Source organism: Centroberyx affinis, unplaced genomic scaffold, assembly GCF_046629955.1.
Source record: "Centroberyx affinis isolate AG114_WGS23_722 - 3 ecotype Tasmania unplaced genomic scaffold, CSIRO-AGI_Caff_v1 ptg007620l_1, whole genome shotgun sequence".
Classification (NCBI taxonomy): Eukaryota; Metazoa; Chordata; class Actinopteri; order Beryciformes; family Berycidae; genus Centroberyx; species Centroberyx affinis.
The window spans coordinates 4,324-17,981 of NW_027283843.1; the positions used below are offsets into that span (position 1 = coordinate 4,324).

Here is a 13,658-nt window from a genome sequence, read left to right on the forward strand (position 1 = left end):
ACAGGCTTGTTTTCCTAGTGATTGACAGGTCGCCTATCCAGTGATCAACAGGTCGCTGATTATGGGCCAATAGCAGGCGGAGCTTCAGCTCTGTGGACGACCCTCAGGCTCGCTTTGGCTGCGCTGGCAATCTTTTGGCTTCAAAACAGCTCTTCAGAAACCTCTGGGTGACGTCACACTCACTACGTCCATCTTTTTTTTACAGTTATGTTATGGGATTAACCCACAAATACAAGGCCCTCTGTAAGGTTTAAGTAGGCTAACCATAACCATCACTAGTGAGTTGGTCCCAGGTTTAAGTGAAGTAAGTTAATATTTGCATTATGAGCAAACGGTGTCCATTTTCATGTTTCATGTGCATGCAAAATAAACTTGCCTCCTACTGCAGCAGGTGCCAGTCAGGTCTGGGCCTGAAAATGTTGTGTCCAAGTCAAAATGTCTGAAAGTCAAATCCCATAAAGGATTCATGCATACGAGCATAACTCATAACTCATAACTTGCTGTTTTGCTTCGTAATGAATTGTTGATGTGGTCCAGCTTATGAATTTAAATGTCTGGGACAGATTGATGAACGATGAAAAAAACAGTTAATCAAGAACGGAGGAGGAGCTTAAATGATACCATTCTACAGCAAATAGATTTCCATACAAAAACAAGTACAAGAATGTTCAATATTTGGAACCCGATCCAACTGATCCCCAACCAAGCCACCGCTTAAGATGTTCCAAAATACTTTCAAGCCAGTGCCTCTTTCTGAGAAACTGGAACCAGAACCAGACCAGAACCAGGAGAAGAACACCCGATCCCAAACCCAACCCCAAACCCAGGGTAGAGGGGCTCAGTGAATGTGGAGCAGAAGGTGTGGAGGAGTCTCAGTTTGTCAGAAGAGACTTTGTAGAAAGACAGAGTCCCAGCAGACCAGTCCAGATACACTGCTACTCTGTTTGATCCACAGGGACGGACAGGGATGATGGTGGACTTCCCACTGTGTCCTACAACATAGCTGTTATCAGAGCACTCCAGACTCCAGGACTGGTCATTATATCCAAGCAGAGAGTCACCACCACTTCTTCTGATTCCTCTGAAAGCCACTGCTATAGAAACCGCTCCACTCCACTCAACCTCCCAGTAACATCGTCCAGTCAGACCCTCTCTACACAGAACCTGAAGCTGCTGGTTAAATCTCTCTGGGTGATCAGGATCTGACTGCTCCTCTGTCACTACTGTGTCACCTTTCTGTTGCCCTCAGACAGACAGATGTTTCTGTTTGCTGTGTTTGGATCCAGTGTGAGATGACAGGCATCTGATGGGGAGAAGAAGACACACAACAGACATCAGAAATCACCATTAAGATTCACTTCACTTTACCTCTCATCCAGTATAAAGGCTACTTCTCGATCCTCCTTACCTCAGCCACCACCCACCTGTGATTGTGTGATTGTTTTCAGGGAAGAAGCATACTTTTTCCAGTGCATGGTATCACAACAGACCCTGGCTTGAGTATTCAGTGAAAGCTTATGCAGCCTTTTGTTTCACTTGTATAAGATTTAAGCCAGTTACAACAATTTATGAGATTCAACTTTTACTGTCAAAGGTGTTTGTGACTGGAAGCACCAGTCTGGAAATAAGTATGTTTATGCACACAGGTCAGCTGGCTCAGAACCATTATTATGTGGGATCTATTGTTGATATGATAGCATTTTTGGCTGTTAATCAACTCCCTCTCTGAGCTGACCATGATTCATTCCAAAGCATGGCAGAACCAGGCGGTGGGCTGTTCCTATCATTGTTTGAGTATACCCTGCAAAAACATCCAGAGTTGGCCAAAATAATAGAAACCATTCCCCACACAACCTACACATCGCACGACATCCAGAATGAAATAATGTAACTAATAAGCACCTTAGTGACAGGGCATATTGTCGAAGAAATCAGGGATTCATCTTGTGAGGAGCTCATTATACATCCTTCTACACCAGCTAGCTGCAGCAATAATCACACTGGTATCCCACCACTGCCTTTCTACCTAATTATCGTCTATCGCCATCCTGGGCCCTATTCGTCTTATTTAGAAGAATTTTCCATTTTCCTCTCCGACCTTGTAACTCGTAGGAACGACTATTGGCGATTTCAATATTTATCTAAATAATACAACTGATCCACTCAGTAAGTCTTTCTCGTCACTTATGGACACGTTTGGCTTTACTCAATTGGTCCACAAATAACCCATTCAAATGGTAATACTCTTGATTAGGTCCTCGGTTGTGGTAATTAACCTGCAATAAGCGATTTCAGACCCTGTAACCGATCCTGAAACTACCGTGTGCTATGTGGAGATTTCCGTGAGACGTAATGATAAACAAACAGCCACACAGCAGCCAGCTGTGTTGTTGTTTTCACCTCTTTTCTAAAGCTTGTTGTCATGTACGGACTGACCAGTAGCTTTTCATTTTCTTTAAACTAGCTTGTCTCAGGCCTCGCTGTTTGAAAGCAGCGCTCTCCCCCTCCCATCCCTGAAAAAAATTATTGTAATGGTGGAATCGATGAAGCGAGCGAAGTGTGTGACAAGATGCCTAGCTTGCTAACAAAAATGGACATTAGAAAATGGTGTGTTGCCCCTAGGCCTAAACCTACAGCGAGCCGTGTGCCTGATGAAGACAAAGATATAGGCACTTAGGCAAGAAATTCTTTAGTGCTCGACATCGGCAGCAGTGGTACAAATGCTAGCCAAGAAGGCCTTGCTGCCTGAGTGACTGTGGATACAGGTCAGGCGGGAGACAGAGGCCACCATTCCCCACCTCCCTCTACTGCTACTTTGGGACAACCACCTACTACAGCACCTGACAACCTTGGAATTGATAAACCAAATCAAGTCATCCTACCACAGTGCTCTAGCCATATGTAGAGCGATAAAAAGCAATGATATCATAATCGAGACTGGCTTGAGTATACTGTCAAGGTAGATGCAGCTTTCTGCTTTCCCTGCCGACTATTCAGTACCAGTACCCGGAAAACAGACTCAGCCTTCACGGTTACCGGCTACCATAACTGGAAGCACGCAGTTAAGAAAGATACAGGGTTTCACAAACATGCAACCTCTAAGGATCATCTTACTTGTGCCATGTGCCAAAGACATTAACAGACACCATAATAGCAGCTAACAGCTAGCCAAAGCTGGGTTGAGCAACATTCTAAGCCAGGTGTAGGATGGGGCCTCTTTCATGTCTGGGAGGCAGGGTGGTGTCCAAAAGCTCCTCCAAGATAAGCTAGAATGATAGATACCTTTATGTTCACTGTTTAAACCACCAGTTACATTTAGTGGTTGTCCAAGCCATGTCAACAGAAGCAGCCATAGTGAATTTCCTTAATATTTGTGGCGCTCTGTATAAATTCTTCAAGAAGCCAACAATTGCGATGCATTACAAGGGGGAGCGGCTCCTTGACCAGAGATGGACAGGCCATCTCACCACTGTGTCCGTCATATTAAAATCTTTTGAGCACATCACATCATTGCTGCACATTATTGTAAACTTGGTGCACAAAGTGCTTCTCCTACTGAATCCCCCGAACAAACTTCTACAGGGAGAGGACACAGACCAGTTGACTGGATTGGGTTTGGTGGCAAGTGCAACGGAATGTGTTCATAAACTGTGATGTGAGGAAAAGGTGTGGAGCACTGCCAATGGTGCTTACACATTTCTAACACCCACCACACCCCAAAAACAGAGACACACAGTAAACAGGGACATGGAACAGTTTGTGGTTGAGGAGACCTTTGGAAACAGGGACCAAGGAGAGGCAGAACTACGGAGGCTGTACTACGGCACTGTTGATTCGGTACTTGGAGAAATGGACAAGCGCAACACGCCTTAGTGACATTCCTTGTTACTAAGGCTATAAAGCACATCATGGAGCTGTCACGGTTGCCTATCATTGAAGCAGAATATGCAGTTTATCCGCACACAAATGCATAAAGAGACAGTGGAAGGACAGTGGACTATTAAACATATTCTCTCTACACAACACAAAACTCCTCAGGCTATGCCAAGCGTACTGACTGCATCCACGGCAATGTGTGAAAATTCATTCTCTACTCTGAAAAACATTTTCACGGACCACAGACAGACCATGCTCCATGTTAGCAAGGCCCAGGTAGTTCAGCTGGCATTTGAGAGAGATCTCACCCAAAAGTGCACTAATGAGTGGAAAGACACTGTCCTGAGGAGGTTCAGTACTCGCACTCGTCGCCAACTGTTCTAATGGTGAGTCATGCTATGTATTTATTGTACATTTGTGTTATAGCTTTTTTGAGTTTCCTGACCCAATCTATTAATTCTGTATTGTTGTAACAGCAGTCTGGCTATGCCTTCCCATACGATATATTGCATTATTTAGGCCTATCATTATTACAATATGTGCCCCCCATGGGACACTGAGTGCCCTCCCATTAGATCCGTTATGACACTGATACTGTATGGTTGGTTGTTGATCAGTTAGATCTACTTAGGCTTATTCTCTGTAAAGACCTTTGAGACATGTTTGTGATAAAGTGCTATATAAACAAACAAACTTCTAGGAGATTGTATTCCTCAGGGAAACGCCGCCTCTACTTTTACTAAGATCAACAAGGAGCGGCATGGAAGTTGAGTAGAGAGTCATGTTCATCACGTTCTCAAAACCCTAACCCTGCTGCCCAGTGCTGTAGGTCATGTTGTAGCTCTATATTGTGCATATTTGTTTTCCTGTGGTCAACATGGTTGGAAAAGTGTAAGGCCTAAGCAATGCTGTTGTTCGTGTTGTTGTTTATTTGGTGGCTGCATAATTGTGTGGGTGTGTGAGTGAGAGGGAAAGTGATACAGTGAGCTATAAGCAATGTGCTTTTGCTTTTACTTTCTGAATACTCACATCTTCTAAGGCTGTCAGCTTTCTTCCAGACTCGTCCTCCATTGTCCACCCTATAGGGATGAACACAACAACAGTCAACTCAAACACACCATCACAACACGCTTCTGGCTGATCCGATTGCGCTGACTGCTCTCTCTCTCTGGCTCTAAATCCTGAAGCCTGTCACCATTGTCCTCTCACCTGGAAGTGCTATATCTTTGGTTTGATATTAACTGTTTACTTCCACCTCCACCACAGAAAATTCATGTTATAGTTTTCGGCTACATGGAAATTTTCTTTATAAGTGGAAGTATTACAAAAGCCTTATGTCTGGACCTTGCTGGATAAGCATTCCTTCGACTGAAGTTTAGACCAACTGTGTTTAGCACAAAACTGCCACTAACTGAGACCAACCAATGGACATTGTCAACATGGACGGACTCCAACCCTCTACTGACCTCAGAGTCTCCAGTCTACAGTGTGGACTCTCCAGAAGATCAGACAGCAGCTTCACTCCTGAATGCTGCAGATAGTTGTCACTCAGGTCCAGCTCTCTCAGATGGGAGGGGTTGGACTTCAGAGCTGAGGCCAGAGAAGCACAGCCTTCATTTGTGAGCTGACAGTCTGTAAGCCTGCGGAGAGAGGGGGATTTAAAAAAAACCACTACTGGTGTTCAAGTAGAGCTTCACACAAGGGGAAAAGAGATTGTCTGACCTCAGAGTCTCCAGTCTACAGTTTGGACTCTCCAGTCCAGCAGACAGGAGCTTCACTCCTGAATCCTGCAGGTTGTAGTTGTATCTCAGGTCCAGCTCTCTCAGATGGGAGGAGTTGGACTTCAGAGCTGAGGCCAGAGAAGCACAGCAACTCCCTGACAAGCTGCAGCAACGCAATCTGAATCAAGAATAAGGAATGTAACTAAAATACTCTCATAATTCAATTACATCTGTTCAGGATCAGGTTTTAAATATGTAGCTCAACACTGCTATGGCCTGGTCAATGGGCTTTACTGTTAAGCTAGTCAGTGTGGATCAAAATACTGTTACCCATATACAAAAGTCTGCAAATTTTGTGTCACTACAATATTCATGTTTATTAATGTCAGCACAGAACTAAAATATATCGTTTGACCTCAGAGTCTCCAGTCTACAATCTGGACTCTCCAGAAGATTTGACAGCAGCTTCACTCCTGAATCCTGCAGCTTGTTGTAACTCAGGTCCAGCTCTCTCAGATGGGAGGGGTTGGACTTCAGAGCTGAGGCCAGAGAAGCACAGCTGCTCTCTGACAATTCACAGCTATGAAGTCTGTTAGAGGATATATATAAAATCAGACCGGTTGTAGTAAAAACTTCTAGCCACCAGAAGAAATATAAGCCTTTCCACATTAAACATGTACAAGAGTAAAAGACAGTAAGTTAACTGACCTCAGAGTCTCCAGTCTACAGTGTGGACTCTCCAGAAGATCAGACAGCAGCTTCACTCCTGAATCCTGCAGATATATGTTTTCACCCAAGTCCAGCTCTCTCAGATGGCAAGGGTTGGACTTCAGAGCTGAGGCCAGAGAAGCACAGCTGCTCTCTGACAACCTGCAGTACCTCAATCTGAATAAAGAATAAAGCATGTAGCTATAGAAGACATTATTACTGGATAGAAAACCTGATTGAAAACATGCAATCTTGCATAATCTAATCAGAGCTGTGGAAGTTTTAAATATAGAATTTTCTAAACTTCAATCACCTAAACTCAACATGGTGCCAGGTCCAAAAAGACCTAATATAACAAGGAAAAACCAGCGCTAGTTAATATTAATGACAATATGCTGCTGCTTGAATAAACAAATAGAGACTGAGCAGAGAATTAGCAAGTGCTGTTTTTTCCTTGTTATATATAGGTCCAACATCGCCAAACTTATCCTTTAAGCTAGTCAGTGATCAGCATATTATCAGCCTTATACAGATGCATTCAAATTTTGTGTCACTGCAATAGTCATGTAATGTTCATATATGTCAGCACAGAACTAAAATATACTGTCTGACCTCAGAGTCTCCAGTCTACAGTGTGGACTCTCCAGTCTAACAGACAGCAGCTTCACTCCTGAATCCTGCAGCTCATTGTCACTCAGGTCCAGCTCTCTCAGATGGGAGGGGTTGGACTTTAGAGCTGAGACCAGGACTTTATAGTGGGTCTTCGATAGTCCACAGCCAGAAAATCTGTGATTACAGATTTCATGTGAAATGAGTGATTATCAAAGCAGAGGTGAGAAAGAATACCAATCACAAATTATAGATCATAATATTATTATTGTATAGGATTTGAAAATGATCAGAAAATTGCTTAATTTATGAGCAGAAATAAAGCGGACAAGAATACATAAATTCTACTTAATAGAACAATTACATGAAAGCATGAAATTCTGTAAATTAAAGCAATTTTTTTTTGAAAATAATAGAGATGTGATAAAATGTCCTCTTTCAAAACTTTTAACCACAGCTTTTTAACTCCTGAAGCTCCCTGGTTGGTTTGTATTAAGCCACATTCAGCCCAAGGAAGATAACTATAAAAAAAATAACACATAACTGTAAAGTCATAATAATCATTACAGATAAACAGAATAACTGTGTTCACTAACATATAAACTATAAACACAGCCAACTGAAAACTATAAATGTACTTTGCTCTCACAGCATGTAAAATAACAATCAACAATCACAACATTTTTGGCCAATCACAACTGAGTTTGGAATCAACAGGTTTAACACTGCTATGTAGAAGAATATTTTATAGTGTGTATGTTTGAGGAACTATATATCATTATTGTGATTCTCATGGCATCAGGTGTGAAGGTCGTTCTACACTTTAGCGTAATGTTGATGACCAGAATGCAGCCTCTTGTGTTTTAACCTGGACTAAAAAATCTGACCATGTTACTCGAGTTCTCAAATATCTCCATTGGCATCCTGTGAATTTCAGAATTGATTTTAAGATTTTACTCCTGGTTTACAAAGCTCTTAATGGCCTGGCACAGCAGTATATAGCTGACATGTTTACTATTTATAAGCCTAGCAGATATCTTAGGTCAATGGGCACTGGTCTCCTTCACATCATAAATCTGGCATTTTGTGTTTATGCACCCGAGAAATGGAACATTTTGACTTAATATGTGCTACAACATTATACTCATTTAAGAGTAAACTTAAGATCTTTCTTTTTAGTATAGACTACACATAAGTGGTTAATTATTATTATTGCCATTATTACTATTTTATATATTCCTGTGTGTTTAACTTGATTTCAAATGAAATTTGAATTGTCTGTATTTGTTTTTGTTCTTTTACTTTGAACTACACTTGTATGAAAATGTGCTATACAAATAAATTTGACTTGACTTGATATTCACATCAGGACTGACCGAGCCTTCCTGCAGTTCCTCACGGCTGGGATCAGTCTCCATCGTCCCTCCACAGATGTGTTGTACTCCTTCAGGTCCAACACATCCAGAACCTCCTCTGACATCTGCAGCATGTAGGCCAGAGCTGAGCAGTGGATCTCAGAGAGTTTCTTCTTTGATGTGTTCTCTGACTTCAGGAACTCTTGGATCTCCTGATGTACTGACTGGTCGTCCATCTCCATCAAACAGTGGAAGATGTTGATGCTTCTGTCAGGAGAGGTATTGGAAGTGTTCATCTTCTTCAGGTTGCTGATGGCTCTCTGGATGCTTTCTGGACTGCTCTCTGTCTGACCCAGCAGGCCTCCTAAGAGACTCTGGTTGGACTCCAGTGAGAGGCCATGAAGGAAGCGGACAAAGAGGTCCAGGTGGCCATTTTTACTGTCCAGGGCTTTTTCCATTGCTTTCTTCAGGAAGACTTCCAGGACTGTGGAACTGCCATGGCATCTACCAAAGAAATCGTCATCATCACTGTGTTCATATCTACGAAGGAAATGGTGATCATCATCGTCCATGAATTGGTGACTATTTTGATATCTTCTCTTTTTCCCAACTTTTCCCAGGAATGTCTCCAGTACCTTCTTATCCCTATTTGTGTAACAGTGGAACATGTAGACTGCAGCGAGAAACTCCTGAATGCTCAGATGAACAAAGCAGTAGACCGTTCTCTGGAAGAGCACACACTCTCTTTTGAAGATCTCTGTGCACACTCCTGAGAACACCAAGGCCTCTCTGACATCAAGACCACACTCCTCCAGGTCTTCTTGGTAGAACATGAGGTTGCCTTTCTCCAGATGTTCAAACGCCAGCCTCCCCAGCTTCAGAAGAACTTCTCTATCAGTCTCCAGCAGCTCCTGCTGACTCATCTCATGTCTCTCATCATACTTCTGCTTCTTCCTCTCTGTCTGAACCAGCAGGAAGTGTGAGTACATCTCAGTCAGGGTCTTGGGCAGCTCTCCTCTCTGGTCTGTAGTCAACATGTGCTCCAGAGCTGTAGCAGTGATCCAACAGAAGACTGGGATGTGGCACATGATGTGGACGCTCCTGGATGCCTTGATGTGTGAGATGATTCTGCTGGACAGCTCCTCATCACTGGATCTCCTCCTGAAGTACTCCTCCTTCTGGGGGTCAGTGAACCCTCGTACTTCTGTTACCCTGTCAACACAGGTAGGAGGGATCTGATTGGCTGCTGCAGGTCGGGAAGTTATCCAGAGGAGAGTCGAGGGAAGCAGATTCCCCTCGATGAGGTTTGTCAACAGCACGTCTACTGATGATGTCTGTGTGACATCAGACACAACCTCATTGTTCTGGAAATCCAATAAAAGTCTGCTTTCATCCAGGCCGTCAAAGATGAACACAACTTTACAGACAGAGAGCTTCTCTGCTGTGACCGTCTGTAATGTTGGATGGAAAACATGGAGCAGCATGAGAAGACTGTACTGCTCATCTTTGATCAAGTTCAGCTCCCGGAACGAAAGCAGAATCACAAGACTGACATCTTGATTTTCCAAGCCCTCTGCCCAGTCCAGAGTGAACTTCTGCACTGAGAAGGTTTTTCCAATGCCAGCAACGCCCTTCGTCAGAACTACTCTGATGTGTGTCTGTTGGCCAGGTAAGGGTTTAAAGATGTTGTGGCACTTGATTGGAATGTCATGGAGGGTCTTCATCTTGGATAATGTCTCCAGCTGCCACACCTCATGTTGGGTATTAACCTCTTCACTCTGTCCCTCTGTGATGTAGAGCTCAGTGTAGATCCTGTTGAGGGGGGTTCCAGTTCCTGCTTCAGCAGTTCCTTCTGTCACAGATCCACATCTCCTTCTCACACTGATCTTATGCTCGTCTAAAACCTTCTGCAGACTGCCGTCCGCTGGAAGAGAAGAAGCAGATGTATAAGCAAGTGTTTAACAAATCTGCTATTGTTTCCTGGTTTTAGAAATTGTGACAACAGTAGACAGACCCCCAGTCTTACTTTGTGTGATGCTGGTTTGACTGGGTGTCTGCAGTCCAGGTCTTGTTCTGGATCTTTTTCCACACTGGAGACAGGCGGAATCTCCTGATGAACCAGACTGGTCCCTGTATGAGGTGATGCACTGTCTGCAGAACCAGTGTCCACAGCTGGTAGAGACTGGATCCCTCAGTGTCCTGGTGTGATACAATGCACACCAGGACAGCTGCTTCTTCACAACAGCATGACTCCTCTTCCTCTTTCTGTGGAGATGAGGATTCATTATGACTGAATAGAAAACATTGAGTTTTAACTAAATATGTTTAATTGAAAATGAAAACTAAGTATCAAGGGTTTGTCAGTACTACCTAGATGAACTGAAGAACCATGATCTTGATGGTCAGATAACATCATGCTGCCACAACATATTACATTTATTTTCATATTTCTATCTCACAACAGCAGTAGGTTAATCAGTCAGCACTGCACCAAGTTACCCATCATGGATAAATATCAGTGTGGCGATCATGGAAAAATGCAATATTGTAGCATTTTTTTTGGTTTGTTTCATATGTAATTGTCATTAATGAATGCTAGGCTCAATACAAACAGCATGCAGTCCTATCTTTTGAAACTAATGAAACTTGTTAAATAGCACAAACATTGCGTGGCAGTCATTGGTAAATAAATAAGTTTCATTCTTGATAACCCCTGACTACAGATAGTGTTAGCAGGGCACAATGATCACAGCATTTAGGGTGTCTGAAAGATAAAGCTGCAATACTCCACTATATTATATCTACATTATCAGTCAGTGTGTCCATTTACTTGCCTAAATCTCAAGTTTGCCTACATTTTTATTTTCAGTTATATTGGAACATTTTTAGGGTGTAAACCATTATCTATGGGCATGTCGTATCAAAGCTATAGCTGGTTTTATTTGATCCAAACTTTACTTTGCTGCGTTCTAGTATCTACGTATTATTTTTCTCCAAATGTTCCACAACAAGTGCACAAAAACTGAGAGTGTGCAGATTCAACATTTGTGATGTGCAAGATGGCGAGGATGTAACGGATGATTTGAGATAGAATTGTACTAGAAAAATATATTCAGAAAATAAATTGTATCACAATTTTGATGCTTCTAGTGTAGTGGTTCTTCAATTTACATTTCATTTATTGCTTTTTTACAGAACAAGTGTGGAGTTGTATTAATGTTAATTTTGTTCACGGACCAGGCCGTGCCTTAAGCTGAGTTGCCTTTATTTGCTCCTCAGTTTTCTTTGTTGCTATAAGAAGATTTTGTTTGCTATTTTTTATTTATTTTTACACATCTTGTTACACGTGTAATCCAGACACTGTAAATGAATGCACCCTAAGCATCAAGACCTTGTCCTGAGTCTGCCTCAAACCACTTCCTAGATCCTTTGGCTGGGCTACCCTTTTACATTCCATCACATAGGTTTACAGTATAACAGTCCTCTTACTTTGTGTCTGAAGGTCCAGGTTCATTACTGAAGTCTGGAGGTCTGTTTTTTGACCAGTCAGTCTTCATAGACAGACAGCTGGGTGCTGGAGACTCTGCTCTCTGTCTGTGGTACTGACCTCTGGAAACAGAAATGTTTTATACATATCATCATTAGTTCTAGTAAAGACAGACAACAATGCATGTGATGTTGCACACTGTCACTTTTTCTGTCCATCTGGTTCCTCCATCTGGAGTTTTTGATAAGGAGAACAGCTGGTTCTGTTAATGTGAATATGACACACATTTTTCACATCCTGTATGTATGCTTTAGATTCATTTTTTGTTTTCATGTTCTAATATTTTTCCTCATTTGTTGTATATTTTAATAGATTATGCATGTACTTTGGTATTTATAGAATGTTTTAGTTTTTATATTATGCCATTTATCATCATATTCCATCAGGTTCCAGTATAACCAGTCCTCTTACTTTGTGTCTGAAGGTCCAGGTTCATTACTGAAGTCTGGAGGTCTGTTTTTTGACCGGTCAGTCTTCATAGACAGACAGCTGGGTGCTGGAGACTCTGCTCTCTGTCTGTGGTACTGACCTCTGGAAACAGAAATGTTTTATTCATATCATCATTAGTTCAAGTAAAGACGGACAACAATGCATGTGACGTTGCACACTGTCACTTTTTCTCTCCATCTGGTTCCTCTAGATTGTGATGACTCCGACCCAGGAGAGGGTTTCCTATTGATTGGTGATGTCATTTAAGCCCCTCCATCTTTCCCAACTGGCTGTTTTTAATTATCTATATCTATTGATCCCCAAGTTGCATTAATGATAACTATGATGAACCCTGTATGCAGACTTCACTGATAAATGTATACTAACACTGTATGAAAAATGTAAGTACTAACAATTATGTTGTGGGAGCAGGATGCATTGTTATAAAAAAAAGCTGCATTTGGTTTTTATATTTGGTTTTATAGAGACAAATAGGTCTCAGCTTATAACAAATTAAATGTTTGTTGTGTTTATGATTGTCTGATACATTATGTTTATTTCCACCCATTTGCTCCACTCTGATTTATATTTTATTTTTCTTTGCTGTGTCCTGGCATTATTTGCTGCTGCAATGATCCATATTTCCTAAAGAGATCATTTACATTTCAAGTATCTTATTTTATTCTATGTGAATCTATGTGAATTCTGGCTAACATAATCCAGATAAAGATCCTGTAAAGGATTTCAAGTTTGGAGACGCTTAAAGATGGTCTTGTTTTCAACACACTTAATCCACAGTGTAGTGTAATCCACATGTGTGAGCGTCCGGTTGAAAAACAATATTCTGCCTCAGACGGGGACTGCATCATCTCCTGCTCATTACTAGGCGACTGCCTTTGTAGTTCTCTTTTACAAAACAAAAACAAAATGGCTACAGATCCATTTTGGTTGTACTGTAGAGCAGTGAGCAGTTATTTTTCTATTTCCAGAGTCTTTCCTTGATATCTTCACTATTGTATTGATTTTATAAATAAAGTTTCATTGAATCATATTCCATTAGGTAGACTTCCAGTGTAACCAGTCCTCTTACCTTGTGTCTGAAGGTCCAGGTTCATTACTGAAGTTTAGAGGAAAATCTTTGGACCGGTCAGTCTTCATAGACAGACAGCTGGGTACTGGAGACTCTGCTCTGCCCTCCTCTTCCTCCACACAAACACTCATCTTCTGGACTTGTCAGTCTGTGAGATAGAACAGAAACACTGGAGAATGGGAAAACAGGAAATACCACTCCGGTTATAGACACACACACACACACACACACACACACACACACACGTCCTTGTCCTTCTACCCTCAGGAGGACCAACCATTGACTGACATTCACATACGTTCCCCTAACCTCTAATCGACACC

General features: G+C 42.0%; 1 pseudogene; it reads right to left on the bottom strand.

Annotated features, from left to right (window-relative positions):
- Positions 1–560: 560 nt before the first annotated feature.
- The window catches only part of LOC139639737 (uncharacterized), a 36,360-nt pseudogene continuing 23,262 nt past the window's right edge, over positions 561–13,658 (bottom strand).